The sequence below is a fragment of the Ursus arctos genome, unplaced genomic scaffold, assembly GCF_023065955.2.
Source record: "Ursus arctos isolate Adak ecotype North America unplaced genomic scaffold, UrsArc2.0 scaffold_29, whole genome shotgun sequence".
Taxonomy (NCBI): Eukaryota; Metazoa; Chordata; class Mammalia; order Carnivora; family Ursidae; genus Ursus; species Ursus arctos.
The window spans coordinates 18629303-18653657 of record NW_026622974.1 but is presented as its reverse complement, the minus strand read 5'-3'; positions in this window follow the sequence as shown (position 1 = coordinate 18653657).

Sequence of the window (24355 nt, the reverse complement as noted above, 5' to 3'; positions counted from 1 at the left end):
GTTTACTAGCAATCAATTGGCCCTTAGGCTGTACTGATGCTGAGTCTATCATAAAGAGTGCAAAGTAATGCAACTGACAGTGAAATTAGTTCTTGAGAAACTCAGGAAAATCTTGTGTTTGAATTGATAATTCTCTTGTATAATTTTAGAAGTAGGTTTGTCAAAGGGCAAATAAAAATATTTGATCAGCTTTTGTTAAATATTTTATTAATCAATCTAAATTATTTTAACAGCACTGTCTCAGAAGACCAAACTCTTTGTCTTGGCAATGAAATTCTTGAATTCTGCTTTTAGCAATGCTTCCCGTTTCATTTTCTTCCATTTGCCTTTCAAGAATTTCTTTGCTTTAACAAAAACTTCTAGTCTTGCGAATGTGCTGTCACCACTCTTTCTTGCAATTCTGTGGGGAAAGAGGAGGGGGAGACATTCTCTCAGTTTGTTTTTCTGCCCATGTCAATTTTAAGTCTTTCCTTCCAGCTCACATTTCTCCTTCTCCACAAAGACTTCCAAGATTTTTTCAGCCCACATGAATCTCTCTTCTCCTTCTGGACATTCATTTAACCATTCATTTATAAAGTAATAGTGCACTGATTCTTTAATATTCCATATGGCTTCACACTTCCTCATATCTGACAGAGTATGTGCAAATATTTTGCAGTCTAATCACTGTTTTCTGTATTTGACCTGTTCTACGCCATCACTAGCTCTGTCTCTGATCTTTGACATCATCCAGACTTCTTTTTTTTTTTTTTAAAGATTTTATTTATTTATTTGACAGAGATAGAGACAGCCAGCGAGAGAGGGAACACAAGCAGGGGGAGTGGGAGAGGAAGAAGCAGGCTCATAGCAGAAGAGCCTGATGTGGAGCTCGATCCCATAACGCCGGGATGACGATCCCATAACGCCGGGATCACGCCCTGAGTCGAAGGCAGACGCTTAACCGCTGTGCCACCCAGGCGCCCCTGACATCATCCAGACTTCTGAACCTATTTATTTTTCCCTCGTTTATCCACCTTGTCTTCTTCTCTTCCTACTTTCGTTGCCTAGGTTACTTTCACAACTCTTGTTCATGCCTCAAACCTTCCTACGTCACACAATTACCTTGCTGCACTCACTAGAAAAATCTGCCTGGATGTACATTATAGTCTGCCTTCAACACAATAGAGCAGTCCCCTCTTAGTCATGGTTTCACTTTCCGTAGTTCGGTTACCCACAGTCTCAATTATCCATGGTCAACTGCAGTCCAGAAGCAGATTCTCCTCCTTCTGACAGAAGGTCCGTGGAAGCCTCATGCTGTCATCGAGTAGGCATTTATCATCTCATATCATCACAAGAAGGTAGAATACAGGATGAGAAGATATTTTGAGAGAGAGACCCTATTCACATAATTTTTATTGCAGCACATTGTTATGATTGTTCTATTTTATCCTTATTGTTGTTAATCTCTTACTGTGCCTAACTTACAAAATAACTTTATCATTGGTATATGTGTATAGGAAAACACATAGTATATATATGGTTTAGTACAATGCCTGGTTTCAGACATCCACTCAGGGTCTTGGAATGTACTCCCCCCTGGAAATGAGTGGAGGACAACAGTATCTAAAAGATGGAGTAACCGCTGGGGTATTGCATCACCATGTAGTTCAGTGCCATTGCACAGCAGGACTTCAAGCTCAGCTGCATCCTCAGTGATCTCTGAAAATCCTTTTGTGCCTTACCCAGCTTGTGCATCATTCTTCAATCATCTCCTCAAGCCTTGCCCTTTTCTCAAGTCTCTTTCACCACATCCACCAAAATCATTTTCAGTAGACATTCTGGCCTTTTCTCTGACTCTAAATGAATGGGTTAAGTTGATTAGCCTTGAACTCCTTCAAGTTCAAAAACGTAATAACAAAGTTAACAAATTTGCTACAATATTCCTTTGTTTTGTTTAGTCTCTGAGAAAAAGACACTCCTTCTCGTCTTCAATTTGGCAAGTTCATCTCCCGATAATAGCTTTTTAATATCACTCTAATCCATCTCACCAGTCCCATCTTCTCTTTTACTACATTAGTTCATCATTTTTAACCTTGTAGGGTGATTTTCCTTGTACCTGTGTTTTACCCTCGCTACCAACAAAATTCATTCTCTATATCACTGCTGGGGTGATAGTTCTAAAATATAGATCTATAATATGTCATTCTTTGCTCAAAATTCTCAATGTCTTCTCTTTAATTTTGTTCGCCACCCAAATGTCTTAGCTTCACTAATCAGACTCATCATTAGTCTGGTTCATCACTCAACTTCCCACCAGCCACTGAATTCCTCACAATCCTCATATGTCTTACATTCTCTTGTATTTGTTTCTGTGTTCTGTTTTGTTTCATTTAATTTTTGCCTCTGTACATGTAGCTTCTCTGACTGGAATGCTTTCTCTCTTGAAAAATTCTTGTATGTAATTAATTTTGCCTGATTTATAACAGTTTTCCTGGAAAACCTCTCTTCCAACACTCTTGTTGACTATCGTGGGTTTCATACCCTTCTTTGTGCTCTGTGGCTTTGTGCTTACATCCCTGTGTAGTGTGTATGTGTGTGTGGGGGTAATAATAGATTCATTTACCCAAGATCACATTAAGATTATTTCCCCCAAATTAGTTTATTGATAACCATAAAATGACCCTATTTTATTTTATTTTTGTCTTAAACATCTCATATAAAATAATGCTAAAGTTATCTTACCCTGTCTTTAATATATCAGGCAAAATGAACAATAGCATTTTATACAACATACTATAATGTCACATTTACATTTCATGATTGGTGTATTTTATTAAAGAATAGGCATTATTGAAAAAAAAATACCTAGTACTAGCAATCCAATCCTAGGCATAAGGGACCAGGTTGAAGTGTCTACAATCTGTTGGCATGTGGTTAGCAGTGAGAGTCTGTCCAAAGGATGGGTTAGATATTTTGTTATGGACACAGAAAAATCTCCATCGTTTGTCTTATTCTTATTCATTCATTTACTCATTTATTAGTTCCTTCAATATAGGTTTATTGTACATCCTGTACGTGCTAGGTACTGTGTTACTTGATGGTGACATACTGGTTACAGAAAATAGTTATGGTTCAGACTTCAGGATACTTATAATTTTCAATCTTGCCATTCCAGTTACAAGTGCAATATATACTAGATAAGGATAAAGCAAATACTTCTGATCTAATACAGGCATTTACAGGTATAGGATTGTCAAAAACATACTAATGTGTCAACACCTGATTGGAGCTAGAAGTACAATTTCCATTAGATTTTACATAAGCCTCCATTTATTCTCTATATGAATGGTTAGCCACTCAGGGTCTTTATTAGAAAACATATATGTACCTTATAGTTGAAGCAAACTTTTCAGTTACTAGTAGAGATACTAGGTCAGAAAAAAAAAGTAGTCATCTCTTGTTCAGAAATAAACAAGGAAAATAACCCTTTCCAAATACTTCCATGAGTCAGTATGCTAGCCGTTCTCATATGCTATTCCATTTCATATAGTAGACTTGTTATTTATATTCTTATACTCATTTACAGACACAGGTTCAAATATTCAGAAAAGATATTTTTTCTAAAGGGCACACATCCAGTAAATATCAGGCCCGAATTTTAATTCAGGACAGTGCTCTTTTTATTACCTAGGTGCTATATGATTAACAACACTAAGGTTGAACAGGTTTTCTTCTGACCAAGGACACAGTGCAGTCCAGCAATTCCTTGCCGAAGAAGTGTCTATAGAGTAGTAAACCAGTGCATCATGGTATTAGGGCTAGAAAGTTTATCTGCTTTCAAGAAAACCATATCCTATAGTTAACAAAAAACAAATGTGAGCAAGAGTCAGTATGGATACCTCAGCCCTCAGAAGAGAGGACAACAGAGATGGAATCACGCTTTTGAAGAGAATGAATGATATCACCTATTAGAGATGTCAATGGGAAAGATTTAATAGATGAGGGTATATGTCCATCTGATAGATTCTCATGACAAGTTGCCAGAGAGGATTATTTCAGGAAAATAATACTGTACTGGATGAATTAGTGTCAAGATCTAGTCCTCATGCATTTAGAATTATTTTGTAGGAATTAAAGGCCCCAAACCTATCCACAGAGTTTCCTTTTTCTGCTTTAGAGCATGGATAAACTAGCACAAGATCAACTCACATCATTTTCTGTGTTTTTAAAATGCTTTATGAGAGTCCTAAATTGAACCTAATCCAAAAGTGATAGAGATATTTTCTTTTTGAAAGTCTACAATTGGCTTTCTTGGATTCATGTTTGTATTAGAAACACTTCTTTTTTTTAAAGATTTTATCTACTTACTGAGGGAGAGAAAATGAGCAGGGGGAGGGGCAGAGGGAGAGTGACAAGTGGACTCCTCGTTGAGCAGGGAGCCCGATGCAGGGCTTGATTCCAGGACCCTGGGATCATTACCTGAGCCAAAGGCAGACACTTAACTGACTGAGCCACCCAGGCATCCCTGTATATAAACACTTCTTTAAATAATTTCTGCTTTGCTTTTAGTTCTCATAAGGGAAAGAAATTAGAAAGGTCTACATCATTGGAAACCTGTTAGAGCCCTTTCTTGGTTGTATATTCAGTTGTTTTGGAATACCTATTTTGTATCAGGCTCTGGCATATGCTATGAATACAGAAATGCACAACCGACATTGTTCCTGCTTTCTTCGAGTAGCAATCTAAGGGAAAAAACACTTCACAGTTAATGTTTTTTAAAAAAAAAAATGACACGTGGGTGGCTCAGTTGGTTGAGCATCTGACTCTTGATTTCGGCTCAGGTCATGATCTCAGGGTTGTGGGATCCAGTCCAAAGTTGGGCTCCACACTCGGTGGGGAGTCTGCTTCTCTCCCTATCCTTCTGCCCCTCCCCCTACTCTCTCTCTCCCAGGTAAATAAATAAATCTTTTTTAAAAAAATTTTTAAATGAAAAAACTTATAGATATGTGCCTTCTTGATATATAGTCCAAGATAATTCTTCCAAGATGTGTGCTGGTAAAGTAAATCTTAATAGAAGATTAATTAATTGCTGTTTATTATTCTAAGGAGAGACTGACATTAAAAGGAATTTAGTAACTCCATTGGAGATCTTCTGGCATTTCTATTATAAGAAACTATCAGAAGTATAGACCATCTGTTTATTCCCTATACTGAAAATCTTTTAGTTTTGCTTTCATTGTATTCATCTTTACTATGGCCTGGTAATATAACCGAAATTTTCCGGGGGGAATTTCTCGTCTTCCATGCTGAACAGCTTCAGTGGCTGTCAGTCAAGGTGCACTGTGTTCATTTTGTCAAGAAGAAGGACCCAGACTAGAACATTTTGAGTCTTTTTTCTGGGCATTTTAATCTATAGTCAAAGGACATGAAAACACAGATTAGTTAAAACTTATTTGTCCACTGCAACAAGGCCCTAAAAAAACCATCCCATTCATCCAGCAGCCAGTACTTTCTTGTTGCATCTCTGTTTTCTGTATTTTCTTCAGTCAAACCCTACCCTATGTGCTGGGGGTAACATGGCGATGAAAACAGATGTGGTCTTTGTTCTCATCATGCTCAAAGTACAGTGGTGAAGGCAGATGTTTATCACATAATCACACAAATTAGTTAATTGCAAACCAATATAAATAGGACTAAGGAAAGATTGAGGTGAACCTAGCAGTTAGGTGCCTACTAGTTAGCATTGTGGAAAGCCCCAACACCCTCCCCATCTTTCCTGCTAGGTGAAATTTTTGAGATTTTATTGAGAATTATAGTTTAACTTGGTTTGCATAGGTAGATAGACATGCACTCACCATGAAAGCCCCAAGAAAGCAGAGGGAGCTAACAAGCTGCATAATCAGCAGGATTCATTCCTCCTGGAGAAACTGTTGTATAAACAAAAGAAGTTTTTTTATTCAGTAGAACGCTAACATCATCAAAACTAAACAATCAACTAAATGATATGAATCAAAAAAGGTGAAGCAATTATGACACTATTAAACTTACATGAAATGAATAAAAGGCACTCGACACTTCAACATTACATACTTAGAGCATAGGTATAGCTAAAAGATAATTGAAGATTATATGAGGGTAAAACATCTGCCTTTATGATTGTAGTAGATATTGCTTCACATTTGTAGCCTTTCTATTTAAGTGTTATGTTTCCATTGGAAGAAAGGCATGTTAGTATTTCTCTATAGAAATCATTTTTCATGGCTTAGAAAAACAAAAATAAAACAAACGGGAAAGTCATTACCAAAAAAGAAATTTGCTACAAGACTAAAAATCAAATTTAAGTGGAGAAAGGTGAAATTTGAGTTTAAATATTTATTCATTAAGAAGATTAATCTTTCCCCCTAATATAATATGCATGTAACAGCAAACAGCAACTGTTTGAGCTAACACATATTTTTTCTTAAACTCCTTATTTGGTTTAAAATATTTATAGGTGAGCTAATTACTTAATTGATGGATTTATAATATTCTTTATTGATCACTAAAATAGAATTCTGGTATAATTTTGTAAATATTAATAATATTACTTATTCATCAATAGTAGGGGAAAATTCAAATAATGATGAATAATATTACTTATTCATCAATCTAAGGGGAAAATTCAAATGTTGATTTCCAATATGAAAACATACTTTCTGACTTCAGCTACAAGTACTTAAACCTATGTTTTCCACCATTACCTTTTTAACTTCTCTGGGGAAAACTTAATTTGTTTATAGTCTTCAAGGAAATCATATTTACCAATTATAAATTTTTCCCTGGTTTATCTGTGAAAATATAGTTATGGATTCTGTATAAAGTTTGTCAGTTACTTGTCAGTGATAATTTCAGTATACTCTATTGTAAACTGCCTTTGTCATTAGACACATATTATGAATATATTCACATTTTATTAAATATTTTGATAAAACTGTTTAACCAATATTATATAATGGAATATTTCATTTGTTTTTTATTATGATTAAATTGCAATAAATATTTTTGCAAAAATACTTTTGGATGTGAATTAGAATTAAAATCATTTTCAATTTGTGCATGTATAATTTGGTATTTATATTTTCTTTTATGTCAAATTCCAATATAGTTAGCATACAGTATTTTGTCAGTTTCAAATATACAATATAGTAATGCAACAATTCCATACATCACCTACTGTTTATCATGACAAGTGCACTCCTTAATTTCCATTGCCTATTTTACCCATCCTATTATGGTATTTTAGAACTGATCTGTTTCCCTTTCTTTCTTTTGTTGTATATTCCTTACTTTGAAACAATTAATTTCTTCTGATGTGTAACCAAATTTCCAACAATTATTTAGATAATGATTACATTCCCTATCCTTTTAGACCACAAATTTGCATTCTTGAAATTTCTTTTTTACTCGTTTTTCAATTGAATGGACTAAATGGACACTACACATCCTAAACCCTTGCATACGAAGAGTGTCTCTTGGCATTGCAAGGTGGTTTGGGAGAGGTGATTTTGTTTCCCCCACTGATCTCCCCATTTTCTTCTGTTGTTTAATAAGCAGAAAGGAAAACTGAAGTCAGGTATTTTACTGTAGTGAAAAATTCTGTTCATGTGCTTAGACAGTATATTTTATTTTACCTTATAATTGAATAATTTCAGCAGGATTCACTTAGGAATTTTTATTCTTTTTGGAATTTGGTGATATTTGAAGGATTTCTTCATATGTATAGAATTAAGTCTTCAGCACAGAAAATTTATTTTTCTAGTGATCCATACTTTTTATTTCTAACCTATTTGTTCTTTCTCAAAAATACCCGTTAACATAACTTTTCCCTTCTTCACTAACTATCACCTTGAACTGTTTTCATCTATTTGTCATTTTCTTTCAATCATTTGACCAATTTTACTGCCATATAAATTATTTTATTTTTTACTATGTCAGTTCTGTCTTTATAAGTTCAAAAAGAGATTTTGTGTTCTTCCATTATAATTTGTGGTTACAATTTTTCTTATCTCACTCAGCTTTCTTTTTAAATAACATTTTATCTAGGTGAAAGATTTTATCATTCTTTCATTGCATTCTTCACGTAATCCATGTTTTCTTGAACTTGGCAGAGATCACAAAGCACATAATACTTGCAATGGATTTCTTATTTTTTTAAGGCTTATCAAAACTATGCTTGTCTTCTATTTCACATTTTATTTTTATTGTTGTTTTTCCCCTAATCTCTCTTCTGTTGTCCATGTCTTGAATGGTAAAATGTCTATTGGCATTTTCTTGAATTCTGAGGCTATCCCTCTGCATGCTTTTAGGATCTTCTTCTTATATTTTTAGAAATGCAGGTGGCTGAGCTAAAGTGACATCATCAGTTCAGGAATATCGCATTTTGAGATTAGTAGGACCTTACATCAGCAGCTTTCTCAGTTTTCTTCCCCATGGTAGCCAAAGTGTTTCGAAGTCTGTGTGTTCTTCCTCATCATTGAGCCCTGTCTTCAGCTTATCTAGCTCAGTGTGTCAAGAATCCTGCTAAGTTTAGCAAGAATCCTCCACTCTTGTTAGCTGATCACCCTGGCCTGCCTTCAGTTAAGAGTCCCGTGAAGTCGGTTTATCAAGAATACCTCTACCTTTGATGTCTCCTCTTAGTATATTTTTTAATCTACTCACTCCCTTCTTCTGCTCTTTGGCTTTAAATCCCCAACTGATTTTGCTGTATTTGGAATTGAACCCTATCTCTCTCCTTTATTGCAATAGTCTTGACACCTGTTGCGCTAGTTGTAAATGAAGTCTTTCTTGCCATTTTACTAAGTGTCAGAATAATCTTTTCTTTTACGTGAGCTGTTGCCTTTTGGCAACTCTTCCACCCATTGCTTCTCTTCCACTCTTTCCCTTGAAAGTGAAGAGAATCTAATAAACCAATTCATGAGATTTAAGGTTATAAAATATTTTCCTCTGTTTTAAATAACATATTTTCTATTACTCTGAAAATTAATTTAACATAAGGTAAATACCTAATATAAATTACTTTGAAACACATCATGTATGATTTGTGTGTACGTATTTAATCTGCATTCAACAATTTGTAATAGATAAAGTATGAACCTCTGAATCTAACCAATTCCCTGTATCTTAGTGCTGAAACCAAATTGAGAAATTATTTATTTTTTTAACACATCATGACTGCTGTTCCATTTATCTGATCATATACAGACAAGGCTTACATAAATGTCAAAAAAAATGAATATATTACTGAGCTTGAATATAGTCACATTTATTTCTACATTTTACTCCCTTAACCATTTATTTATATATTGGCAACCATATGGAAAGATTTTAACATTATGTATTTTTCTCTTATTGTATAAAAAGACATCTCAGAAACTGTTTAAGTATGGGATCATTTCAGTATTATCTCGTCTTAACTGTGTTTGCATATGTCTGATGAAGATCCTTTTTTTAAAAAATTTATTTAATAATTGAAGAGGGAGAGAGAGTGAGAGAGAGAGATCACGAGCAGGGGGGTTGGGTAGAGGGAGAAGCAGACTCCCGCTGAGCAAGGAGTCCTTTGTGGGACTCCATCCCAGGATCCTGGGATCAGGACCTGAGCAGAAGGCAGACACTTAACCGAGTGAGTCACCCAGGTGCCCTGATGAAGACCTTTGATTCAAATTTTTAAAATGCCTCGGCATTAGAATTATTGTTTTAATATTTGACTTGTATGTATATATACATGTACATCCTAATAAAGGGAATTCTTAAGGTTAAAATAATCTTTTTAAACATTGTTTTTAAAAATTTGCATCAATGGACTAAAAACAAAGCTTTTTAAAATAAAATGCTACCTTAGTTTTTCTGACATCTATGAAGCTCTTTTTCAGCTAAGTGAATTTTTAAAAGATGTGTATATCATTTATGAAGTAAAGACAACTTTATGCATATATTTCTGCTGAAGAACAGATAAGCTTATCTAAACATTATTTCGTTTACCCAACTGTCAGCTTACATTTTATTATCAAATTTTTATCAAATGGCAAGAGTGGCATTTTAACACTCAGATGATGAATTATTTAAAGCATATTTTTCTAGAATCATTATCTTTCAGGAATTTTAAAGTCAATCATTGATAAAAGGAAAGAAAATAACTACAAGTTAACCAAAATCATCCTTTTGATAGATAAATACATGATCTCATAGATTTATGTTCATTTATTTTGTAGCTGGACTTATATTCACATCTCTAAGTCTGAATTCTATTTAATTCATTATCATGTTCAATATAATTTCTCTCTAATCAATTCCTTGTACAATTTATACTACTCCCCCTACTAGTCCTTCTGTGTTCTTATAATCTAGTGCTTCCCCATTCTTATAATCTAGTCCTTCCCCATTCTTAAAACGATCTCCCATATTGCCCAATAAACACTTTCGTAAACACTTTGAAGTGTTCCATAAGTGGTACTTTGACCAATTCAGTTTTTTTCTTGTATAAGTTTGAGGACTCTATCTAAGCTAAACAAAATTATTTGTTACAGACACAAGATTGATTTATACTCTAAGAGTGTGAAGTTATTAATCTACCTCCATTTGCAACTCTAATTAATATGATTCTCAACAAAATCTTCCCAAACTAATCCCTCTATGGTCTTTGACTTAAATGAGCTCCTGAGCCTTTATATTTCCTCACCTCCTTAATCACTTTATGCTTCCATATCCCTCAAGTGTTATCCTCCAAAATGTGCAGTATTGAGAAAAGAGGAAAATTAACAGGATAAATTTGCTAATTTAAAATAATTATGCACAATGTAAGAATAACAGATTTAATTTCAATGCCGGTTTATGAGTATAGACTGTCTTTTCAAGAATATCTGTGTCATCCACTGTGATTTATTTTACTGCAGAGTGTTTTTGCACTTATAAAGAATGGCCACTAGAGTGCTGCAAGTATCCATTCAAGTTTGAGTCCTTGTTCTGTGTGGATATTCTAGTAGTGATTAAAACAATAAGGCTGATTTGTCTTTGGAACATATGGGCCAGTATCAGTACAGAAATGCCAAAAATCATTTAAACCATGCGTAGTTTTATTTCCTAAAACATTTATGCTTCTCTTTCTCTGTTATGCATGAGACTCAGAAGATCTAGAAACTACTGAAATAAAGTCAATGTTTCAATTATTAAAAATTAGTTTCCATTTTACTGTCTTACCATCAGCACTTTTACAATGTAGTTAGTTACTTTCTTTGAACATTGAGGCTTGAGTATTTATATATATCCTTTACATAGCATTTCTTAATTTCTATTCACTAAGAATATAGGCCATGCTAGAGATGAACTTTGATTAATTTTCCCTTTTAAGATATGCTTTTGTGTTTATATATCCATTCAAAATATCAATGATAAATTTTTGAAAAAAAAACCATTTTTTTGCATGAGTTAAGACAATCAAAACTCAGCAGATTCAGGAAAAGCTCTTTACCTCCCCCTCTACTCCTAAAAAGAACCTGGACAGGGGGCATGATCCAGAAAGAGAGTTATTACCATAGATAACTACCTAATGATAGGAACTAAATATGGTAAACAGGAAGGAACCTAGCAAGGTCTGTTTGATCAAAATCTTCTATGTTCCATTGTTTCTGAGTGCCAGCAAACATTTGTTTATCAAACATTTTTTTCATCTTCCTGTGAATTGCATTCCTTCCCTCTGAAGTCCCAGACTGCTACCCACTTCTCCTTAGTTCCTATATACCTCATTTTGACTGACTTATCTTTGGAATTTCTGGGTGGATTCCCTGTGTGTATAAAACTAAATTTCAGTTTCTCCTGTTTATCTGTCTCCAGTCAATTTGATTCTTAGTCCAGCTAGAAGAACCTTGAAGAACAGAGCAAATTCTTTCTCCTTGACATGTTTTACTAGACATGTTGGAATTTTAAAGTTCAGCCTACCACCTAAATGCATTTTTTTTTTTAAAGATTTTATTTATTTATTCGACAGAGAGAGACAGCCAGCGAGAGAGGGAACACAAGCAGGGGGAGTGGGAGAGGAAGAAGCAGGCTCATAGCGGAAGAGCCTGATGTGGGACTCGATCCCAGATCACCGGGATCACGCCCTGAGCCGAAGGCAGACGATTAACCGCTGTGCCACCCAGGCGCCCCCTAAATGCATTTTTTATACTTAGAAGTGAGTTCATTCATCTTCATAGTTACAATGTCTTCTTTGTATCTTTAAAAACAAATATGAATATTGGTCATTTAAAAACAGGAGAATAAAATATATTTCATAGTAAACAGTAAGAAAAGCACTTGATCTGACATTTATGTATTTTATTGTCTGTATTGATTACTGATATTTCCACTTGAATAAAACTTTATATGAGATCCCTTAATATATTGCAATTAATTAGAAATATATATTTGCTCTTAGTCCTCATTTCCGGCACAGAGCTCCTAAACCCTTAGAATTTCTTAAGTGATGGTAGTGATAAAGGTGTCTTTTGTGATGTTAATGAGAGTTTGGGAATGCTTCTAGGTCCTTAAGGATGGGGGCTGGTTCTCAGAGGAACCAACCATATGATTAAAGGGTTGGAACTCTCAGTCCCCTCTCCCTGACCTCCAAAATGGGGAGAGAACCTGAAAACTGAATCAATCACCAATGGCCAAAGATTTAATCAATCTGGACTATGTAATGAAGCCTGCATAAATTCTCTAAAGGACTGAATTTGGAGAGCTTCTGGGCAGGTGAACACGTGAAGATGCTGGGAAGAGTGCTACACCTGGAGAAGGGATGGAATCTCAGAACCTTTTCCTCTTGCCTTGCCCTATACATCTCCTCTCTAGCGATTCCTGAGTGACACTCTTTCAAAATAAACCAGAGATCTCATGAGTAAACATGTCTCTTGAGTTCGTGAGCTGCTCTAGCAAATTAATTGAACTCAAAGAAAGGATCACGGGAACCTCTGATTTATAACCAGTCAGTCAGAAGTACAGGTAACAACCTAAAATTGCAACTGGTATCTGAAATCGGGGAGTGGAGGCACTCTTGTAGGACTGAACCCTTAACCTGTAGCATTGGATGTTATCTCCTAGTAGATTGTGTCAGAATTGAGTTGAATTCTTGAACTCCTACTGGTGTCTGAGAATTGCTTGGTGTTGTGGGGCAGGATGGGGAAAATCCCCTCATAGTGGAGTTAATTCAAGAACACCAAAAAGACATCTTATTTCTTTTGTTAGGATTAGAAGTATAGGGTAGTATTATTTTCATTGTAAATAAAAAATGATATCAAGGCACAGAATTTACTTCATATATTAAATTGTTAATAGATACTATACTGATATTCATATCTCCAGACTTAGAAAAGAATTATTTTTATCATCTTCTTCCTTGTGATAAAGTCTTGAACTTGCTAAAATCTTTATGTTCAGTCAGTTCATATCTCAACAATATGTAAATTACAAGTATATCACTGTACACCAACTAAATAGAATCAATTAGCTTCAAATTAATTAAACATACTTCAGTTAAGACCAGGAACTAGTATTTTCACCAAAGTGAAATGAATAAACAAGAAATCAGTCATTAAGATCCTACTTCTGTTCATTTGTGTCTGAGAATTACAGGTTGCCCATTGTAGCCTGATAGAACCAGTTGATGACACAGGCATTCATCTCCTCAGTAAAACTCCTGGGCTTCCCACTGCTTGCAGGCATCCAATCAGTTTTCCATGAAACATGAGGCAAACCTGTATTTCCAGTCTCATTTTCCATAAGAATCTTTCATAACAGGTACCCCCAGAATTTGTTTCTGCCTGTGTCTGTATTCGTCATGCCCTCTTATTCTGAAATACCCTTTTTCCAAGACAGCTCAAGGTTTGGCTCATTTGTTATGCCTTCCATAAATCCTAAATTGGATATAATTGCTTCCTTATTTAGAATCCCATAGAGTTTTGTTTACAGATCTAATTATAATATCATGGTATGTATTTCTCTGTTTTACTAATTAGGCCCTATTTTTCCTGATGTGTTTCTCTCAGATAATTAATTGAGTTATCTGTTCATTCATTGCACAAGTATTTGATGAATACCTACTATGAGCTCAGAATTGCTATGGGTCCTGAAAATAAAATAGTGAACAAAACAAAATCCCTGCCTTTGTGGAGTTTACTAGAATGTCATTTAGGCAGATAGTAATAAATAAATAGAAGCATTTAAATATGTGAATAATTGCAGGAGATACATCATATGCAAAATGTAAAGCAGGTTAAAAGAATAAAGAGGGACAATGAGCTATGTAGCTGGCCTCTCTGGAGATGACAGAAGTGAGCAGAGAAGTAAGTGCCCAAAGGAGCAGGGGCAAGCCATGCCACTCTCTGAGGAAGAAGTGATCCGAAGAGAGGAAACAGCAACTGCAAAGCCAAGGGGCAGAAGTAAACTTGGCAAGGTGAAGAATGGTAAGAGCTTAGCAATGGGGCTTTAAAGGAGACACCTTTAGGGGCGCCTGGTGGCTCAGTTGGTTAAGCATCTGATTCTTGATTTCGGCTGAGGTCATGATCTCAGGGTCATGAGATCAAGCCCCACATCAGGCTCTGCGCTGGGCTTGGAGTCTGCTTAAGATTCTCTCTCTCCCTCTCCCTCTGCCCCTCTCTCCTTTCCAAAAAAAAAAAAGATACACGTTTAGAGAATAGAAAATAATCTGATCACCATGCCTTATCTTCCCTTGGTTTCTTGTATCTCATATTGCACTTAGTATACAGGGTTTTACACAGAGTAATACTCAATGGTAATGCAATGTGGGGATTTGGGGGAAAGGAAAATTGGGGTTTGAATTAAATTTCATCTCTTTATTAGTTTAATGACCTTGAGCAGATTGCATAACCTGAGGCTTTATGTCTTTGATCAATGTTTTTACTTTCCAGTTGAAAACCTTTATTAAGATCATCTGTTAAGAAGAAAAAGATAAGTAAAAAAGGTAAATTCTCATAGGAAAAAATATATATTTACGATAATTAATCAAATAGAGCTTCTAAAATAAACACTCTGAAGCACATTAATACTCAAAAATTGGACAAAGTTGTTAAATTATTTTAACTAGTAAAACTCCTTAGAGAACCTAGCATCTTTCTTCACTGAAAATCAGCTCCAACAGAGCCTTTCATTGCTCTGAAGAACAAAGCTCTCGAAGGAACTGGGCTCATTCATCTGGACTCGATTTTTCTTTTCCTTTCAACTTGATCTGCATTAAATTCTGAGTCTCACTCTATTTTCATTCTTAAGACAACTGGAAAAGATTAATTCAAATGATGTTTACTGCCAGTTGACAAACATTACATTTTTCTGTTTATGTCTATGATTAATAATATTTTGAGATAAAAAAAAAATAGTCATAGTCATTGTCTTCCATTTTTAATGGGCAGTAAACTTCAGGATCCTTCGTTAGGGAAAATGGTTTTCCCCAAATCTGGAAAGCAATAAAATTGGTATCAGTGTAGCCTGAATTGGTTTATTGTCCTCTTTGAGGTAGAGGAATCTTCTGATAATATTTTATGTCCTGCACTTACTTGAGCTCCCACCTATCTTCTTACATATGTGCATAGAAAATATTGATCATTTTAAATGTGAACTGAAGCAGTATGTTCATTTACTTTTCTGATACAATTTCCAGAGCTAGCTGCATACTTAATAAATCAGAAGCCTGGGATTGTTTTACCAGAAAATAATGAAATGAACAAAATAATTTTGCCTTTTAATACATTTACTTTCAGCATATGCCCTGAAAAATAATATTGCCTAATTAATTATAAGTTTTGGGATGGATTTATAATTTCATTTCCTGCTAGCATGCTCTTTGCTTCCCTTCTTTTGTACCTCTATACCTTGGAAAACATAACTTGTTTCTTTATATCTCTGTAAGTTTGCATTTGTCCTTTGGTACCGTATTCTCCCTTTACACTTTCTCTTTGAAAATTCCTAGCGTTACTAATTAAAAAAAAAAAAAAAGTTTTCATTCATCTCTCCACTCCCCTTTAGAATTAATCAGATATCAATATCTGAAATTGATGGAGGATAGTTGGAAGAAAGGCAGGCAGGGACAAGAGGCCCTTGCCCTAAGAGGAAACCACCCTTAAGGATTTTACACCACTCAGGAAAGAGCCCTCTACCCTTTCCTGCATGATAGATAACAAAAACCTGATTGGGTGACAAGCGCATTGAGGGTTAATCAGATTAAAACAGCCTGCCAACAAGCCCCTAAAAACTGCTAGACTTAGAAACTCTGGTGGCAACCCCTTCGTGTCCCCTCCCCCTTCAGGAGCTTTCTACCATCACTTTACTATGCCTCAATAAACTTTGCTTTGCTGCCCACCACTCTTTGTCCACTCTACCTCCTCATTCTTCCAAGTGTTGTGACCAAGAACCGTGGGCACTTAAAGGAGAAGAAATCCTGCAACACAGTGTTCCCTCATCATTTTATGGACATTATATTCTACTCCTTGTGCTACAATACAACTAATGATTTACAGTTTACTGCTCTCTGCTTCATTGCAAAACACTCACACAGAAACCATGTGTTATTAATTTTTGTAACCCTAGAGCTGAACCCAGTGAGAGGCACATAGTAGATACAAAATTAGTATTTGATTAATTTCACCTTTAAGAGAATAGTATTTCTTTTGGAACTAGAGAATTCCTCCTCTATAAATTGCCTAGTCTCACTATCTATAGTCTCAAAAAGAAAAAAAAAAAGTTACCTATCCATAAAGTTAGTTATCTGAAAGAAACAGGCTAATAATTCTGCCTTTCTTGACCTAGAATTTATCTCATCTTTTTATGTCTTTACCATCTGCTTGTAAATATACTGTCATCCATTGAGTCTTAGGACAAAGGTACTCTATATCATGAAATTGTTTGCTAAGATGTCAGTAATCATCTCACTTTGGGAACTTCTAAGTACTTATGTACCTCTCAACTTGGGCAGTTATCCCAAGTGGCCTTTGTGTAGAGTAGATCACTCAAAATTTCTAATAGATTTTTAAGCTTCTTGAAGACAGAAGCTGTGTCATACTCTTTTTGTATCATTTGTTGAATTCAACACATGCTTTGCACATGGAAGATAATTAATAAATATATCTTGAATGAGTGAATAAGTATATGTAGGTAAGGATATATTATAAATAGATAATTTACTACTATCTATTTATACTTATCTTATATATTACATTTGTAATGACTTTACCTGAAAGCTGTAAGAGATAAGGAGATTGGTATTTGCAGGGTTAGGCAGAATATTCCCTGGGAGCCAAATCCAGCCTGCCACCTGTTTTTGCATTGCTCATGAGCCTAGAATGGTTTTCACATTTTTAAAAGGTTACAGAGTAATCAAAGGAAGAATATTTTATGGCATGTAAAAATTACATAAAATTAAAATTTTGGTGTCCATAAATAAAGTTTCATTGGCTAATAGCCACACCCATTTGTTTGGATATTGTCTATGGCTGCTTTCAGGTTACTATAAGGAAGTTGGGTAGTTGTAACATGTGTGGCCCTTAAAGCCAAAAATAGTTACTATCTGGCCCTTTATAGAAAACTGTAGTGGCTGTCTTCATAAAAACAAAACAAACACTGATAAAGCAAAATTGAACATAATAATGTTTGCAATCTTTTTTTCAACAAAAGAATTTTCTAGTCATTTCTCTAATCTTTCAATAATGCAGTCCCATATTGTACAGGATTAGTTTTAAAATTCCATGTATAGCAGTGATGTGTAGATTTTACCTGCAAGGGATTCAAATATACACATATATTAAAACACATTCAAACACACATATGTACAAAATCACTGCACTATAATAAGAATTGGGAGAATCATGGAGCAATTTTATACTGGGAACTACTGGGCTGGAATGGTATATAAACCTAGCACAAATGTAATAATTTTGATTATCTGATACATGTAAGAGTAATATTTAAATACTGAATCTTACTGATTTTAACTTTTAAAAAATTTAAAAATAAAAAGTATACTATGTTAATGTGTTCATGTTCCTCCTGAGTATTACATAACCATGTGATGAACTTCGGGTGAAACCATGTCTAACTTAAATTACGTTTGATTATTTTAATTAAAGAAGGTATGAAGATTTTGTTGTGCTTCTTTAAATCCAAAATACTCCATTTGTCTAGAATGCCTAATTTTGATTTTGTTCATTTCTTTGAGGACAGAGTCAGATGAAGAAATTTCAATTGACATTTAACAGGAATATTACAATAAAATACACTGAATTTCTCCTTTTAAAAACAACATGAGGTCAAATTAATGCACTCATTTTAGCTACTTCTTTTCTACCACAGACCTATCTCCTAATAATTTCTTCGCTCAGCAGTCTAGCAGACTCCAAGCAGCTAAATTTATAGAACGAAAGAAAACAGTTAAGCCACAGAGTTGAGTGGGTAATCTTCCTCTCTCAGCAATTGCACTGCTAATTGAGTCTTGACTTTCGGTGATGACTTGCCAATTTAACGATTGCATATGTCCAGGTTTGCACAGCTGATGTGGCTGTGGGGGTCTACCACTATTTCATTTTGTGAGTGTATTGATGAAGTTTACCTTCATATGCACCTTAACTCAGATTTTCTATTCCATTACAGTAGCCATCGATTAATGGTAATTATTCCAAAGCTAGTACATATGATAATTGTCAACCATACTACCAAATGCTGGTTAACTTTAAGACCCAGAGCATAATTTTAAAGCAGGCAAAGTGTCTATGACACATCGTCAGCTCCTTTTGTGAACTTACATATACTTCCTACATTCTCCCAGTGTCTCTGTTATACTTGATGCAAACTTCTAGCTTTCAGAGATCTTCTTTGGTGTTCCACCTCATCCTCTCCTGTGACACAAGCCTAACATTATTTTCCCTTATTATGTGATCACGTATGCACCCATTTATTAAAATTTCCATGACATCATATGACTTTTGGGAGGAATTATGTTGAAATACATACACATATTAAAATAAAGCATGAGTAATCAGAATAAATCTGTAATATTTGATTGGGTAATGATGACATATTAAGAAGAAGAAATTCCCTGACATTTCTGAAAATACCAAGATGCTACCATTAGAATTCTCTCCACATGATAGGGGCACACTTCGTGAAAGTGGTGCCCTCATAATTTATAAAGTTACTTAATTTCTTGAGGCATTGTTGTATAGAATAAAGAGAAATGGTACCCTAATACCAATCTTATTTCCATACTCCCATACTATTGTCTGACTGTCTCATCTATTTAATATAATCTTTATAAAGTCCTATCCTGTTCTTACTAAATAGTCTCAACATTTGCAATGATAGAATATCATATATTTGAATATTTAAAAATAACTAAAGTGCAATATCAGAAGCTAAATGTCCTTTTAAAACAATATTTATCCCCTGTTGCTGGAATATTACAGAAACCCATTCAAATTTTACTTTCTCAAACTCACCTAAAGTATAATACACTGAAGCACATGCTTTTTCCAAATGAATGAATGAATGAGTGAATGAATGAATGAAAACCAAAATTAACCAACCAAAACCAACAAAACAAAGTCTCTATAGGAAGAAAATTGAAGTAGAAGAAGGACAAGGAGGAGATATTGATAATGGCCTGACAGACTGGTAGACATTTCTCCTCATATTCTCTCAAAAACGGCTTTAGACTGTCAACATAGCAGACTGTCACTTAAAACACAAATATAAATGACCCCAGCTGAAATCAGCAGAGGAACTCTCCAGGTGAGCCCATTCCAAATTGCCAACCCACAGAATCATGAGCCAAATACATGGTTGTTGTTTGAAGCAACTAAGTTTTTGGACTGGTTTGTTAAATAGCAAAGGCATAACTGTGACACACACAGATCATTCTCTTTCTATCCTCAGTCCCAGAGCCAGAGAGGAAATATGGACATATGAATGCTTAGCTTATTTACATTGACTCCAGCTAAATCACAGAGCAGTAAAATAGGTCTGCCTTAACCAATAAGTCCTAAAGTTTTTATGCTCATTGCAGGCTTTTGTTTAGATCTCAACTGCATTTCTCCATCACCTAATTTATAGTTAGTTTGCTGAGCAACCAAAACTCCACCCCAGTTCTGCCTCCCCCTCATTTCTTCCTCTGAGTGATTCTCAACCCATTACTTTCCTCATCATATTGTTAATCTCATGAGGACCAGGGCCTAATCACTTGGACATTCTTAAGGGGTATGTGTACAGTTTCATGTTAACTTGAATATTGTGTCAGACTATTTTATTTTAACTCGTCTCACATCACTCTCTCATGCTCTAAAAAAATTAAAGCATTTTTTAGTGCCAATTCTTTATGTTGTTAGATTTTCCTCAACCATTCCCTGAATTTACTAAAATATTACGTTATTTTCAACAAATTAGTATGTAAAAATTGATGTGTGCAAAATATCATTACTAACAATCAGTATGAAAAAATTATTAAATATACACAACCGGTAATTATACTCTTTTCAAAAGATGTAATCAGTTGCTTCAACATCATTTTTAAAAATCATCTTTTATCAACTGATAAAATGCTAACCTTACTGTATAGCAAATTCCAAAATTGACTTAAATTTGTTTTTGCACTTTCCCATTCAGTTCCATCAAGCTATCTAGACCTATTAGTAAGAAATCTCTTTAATTATTCTGTTTCTTAATCTATTTCAACATCTTCTAGAGCTTAAATGGCCCACTTGATTATTACTCTTTTCCAGCATCTAAACGAGACTTTTCATAAGTTGATTTTTTAGATTAAATTTATTTTTTTTAATTTTTTTTATTATATTATGTTAGTCACCATACAGTACATCCCTGGTTTTTGATGCAAAGTTCGATGATTCATTAGTTGCGCACAAAACCCAGCGCACCATGCAATACGCGCCCCCCTTACTACCCATCACCAGCCTATCCCATTCCCCCGTCCCCCTCCCCTCTGAAGCCCTCAGTTTGCTTCTCAGAGTCCATAGTCTCTCATGCTCATTCCCCCTTCTGATTACCCCCCTTTCTTTATCCCTTTCTTCCCCTACCAATCTTCCTAGTTCTTATGTTCCATAGATGAGAGAAATCATATGATAATTGTCTTTCTCTGCTTGACTTATTTCACTTAGCATTATCTCCTCCAGTGCCGTCCATGTTGTAGCAAATGTTGAGAATTCGTTCTTTCTGATAGCTGAGTAATATTCCATTGTATATATGGACCACAACTTCTTTTTTTTTTTTTTAATGATTTTTTATTATATTATGTTAGTCACCATACAGTACATCCCCGGTTTCCGATGTAAGGCTCGATGATTCATTAGTTGTGTATAACACCCAGTGCACCATGCAATACATGCCCTCCTTACTACCCATCACCGGTCTATCCCATTCCCCCAACCCCCTCCCCTCTGAGGTCCTCAGTTTGTTTCTCATAGTCCATAGTCTCTCATGCTTCATTCCCCCTTCTGATTACCCCCCTTTCTTTATCCCTTTCTTCCCCTACCGATCATCCTAGTTCTTATGTTCCATAGATGAGAGAAATCATATGATAGTTGTCTTTCTCTGCTTGACTTATTTCACTTAGCATTATCTCCTCCAGTGCCGTCCATGTTGTAGCAAATGTTGAGAACTCGTTCTTTCTGATAGCTGAGTAATATTCCATTGTATATATGGACCACAACTTCTTAATCCAGTCATCTGTTGAAGGGCATCTCGGCTCCTTCCATGATTTAGCTATTGTGGACATTGCTGCTATGAACATTGGGGTGCATATGGCCCTTCTCTTCACTACGTCTGTATCTTTGGGGTAAACACCCAGTAGTGCAATGGCTGGATCATAGGGTAGCTCAATTTTTAGCTAGCACACTGTTTTCCAGAGTGGCTATACCAACTTGCATTCCCACCAACAATGTAGGAGAGATCCCCTTTCTCCACATCCTCTCCAGATATTGTTGTTTCTTGCCTTGTCAATTTTGCCATTCTAACTGGTGTAAGGTGGTATCTTAGTGTGGTTTTGATTTGAATTTCCCTGATGGCTATTGATTTTGAACATTTTTTCATGTGTCTGTTAGCCATTTGTATGTCTTCATTGGAAAAGTGTCAGTTCATTGAGTTTGAGAAGTTCTTTGTAGATCTTGGATACCAGTCTTTTATCTGTAGAGTCATTTGCAAATATATTCTCCCATTCCGTGGGCTGCCTCTTAGTTTTTTTGACTGTTTCCTTGGCTGTGCAGAAGCTTTTTATCTTGATGAAGTCCCACAAGTTCATTTTATCTTTTGTTTCTCTTGCCTTTGGAGATGTGTCATGAAAAAGGTTGCTTGGCCGATGTCGTAGAGGTTGCTGCCTATGTTTTTCTCTATGATTTTGATGGATTCCTATCTCACATCGAGGTCTTTCATCCATTTGGAGTTTATCTTTGTGTATGGTGTGAGAGAGTGGTCAAGTTTCATTCTCTTGCATGTAGCTGTCCAATTTTACCAACACCATTTATTGAAGAGACTGTCTTTTTTCCACCAGATGTTTTTTCCTGCTTTATCAAAGATTAGTTGCCCAAAGAACCGAGGGTCCATTTCTGGGTTCTCTGTTCTGTTCCATTGGTCTATGTGTCTGTTTTTGTGCCAGTACCATGCTGTCTTTGTGATCACAGCTTTGTAGTACAGCTCGAAATCCGGCATTGTGATGCCCCCAGCTTTGTTTTTCTTTTTCAACAGTTCCTTGGCGATTCGGGGCCTTTTCTGGTTCCATACAAATTTAAGGACTATTTGTTCCAGTTCTTTGAAAAATGTCATCGGTATTTTGATCAGGATAGCATTGAAAGTGTAGATTGCTCTGGGTAGCATGGACATTTTAACTATGTTAATTCTTCCGATCCATGAGCATGGGATATTTTTCCATCTTTTTGTGTCTTCCTCAATGTCTTTCAAGAGTGATTTATAGTTTCTAGAATATAGGTCCTTGACGTCTCTGGTTAAGTTAATTCCAAGGTAACGTATGGTTTTTGGTGCTATTGAAAATGGGATGGATTCCCTAATTTCTCTTTCTTCAGTCTCATTATTCGTGTATAGAAATGCAACTGATTTCTGAGCATTGATTTTGTATCCCGCCACATTACTGAATTGCTCTATAACTTCTAATAGTTTGGGAGTGGATTCTTTTAGGTTTTCCATATAGAGTATCATGTCATCTGCGATAAGAGACATTATGACTTCTTCTTTGCTGATTTGGATACCTTTTATCCCTTTTTGTTGTCTGATTGCTGTTGCAAGGACTCCTAGTACTATGTTGAATAATAGTGGCAAGAGTGGGCATCCTTGTCATGTTCCTGATCTTAAGGGAAAGGCTTCCAGCTTTTCCCCATTGAGAATGATATTTGCTGAAGGCTTTTCATAGATGGTTTTTATGAGATTGAGGAATGTACCTTCTATCCCTACACTCTGAAGGGTTTTAATCAGGAAAGGATGCTGTATTTTGTTAAATGCTTTTTCGGCATCTATTGAGAGAATCATATGATTTTTGAATTTTTCTTTCTGGATAAAATCTATGACACTGATAGATTTGCGAATGTTGAACCATGCTTGCATTCCAGGGATGAATCCCACATGGTCATGATGGAAAATCCTTTTAATGTACTGTTGGATTCTATTAGCCAGGATCTTGTTGAGGATTTTGGCGTCCATATTCATTAGGGAAATCGGTCTGTAATTCTCCTTTTTGATGGGGTCTTTGCCTGGTTTGGGGATCAAGGTAATATTGGCCTCATAGAATGAGTTTGGTAGCTTTCCTTCTGTTTCTATTTTTTGAAATAGCTTTAGGAGAATAGGTATTATTTCTTCTTTGAATGTTTGGTAGAATTCCCCAGGAAAACCGTCCAGTCCTGGAGTTTTGTTTTTTGGAAGGTTGTTTATCACTGATTCAATCTCTTCATAATTAATTGGCCTGTTTAAAAAATCAATTTCTTCCTGTTTCAGTCTTGGTAGTTTATAGGTTTCCAGGAAGGCCTCCATCTCTTCCAGATTGTTTAATTTATTGGCATATAGCTGTTGATAAAAGTTTCTAATAATCCTTCCAATTTCATTGGTGTTGGTTGTGACCTCTCCTTTTTCATTCATAATTTTATTAATTAGGGTCCTTTCTCTATTCTTTTGGATAAGTCTTGCGAGCGGTTTGTCAATTTTATTGATTCTCTCAAAGAACCAGCTTCTAGTTCTGTTGATCTGCTGTACTGTACTCCTCGTTTCTAATTCATTGATTTCTGCTCTAATCTTGGTCAACTGCTTCCTCGTGTGTGGATTAGGCCTGTCCCTCTTGCTGTTTCAGCTTCTTGAG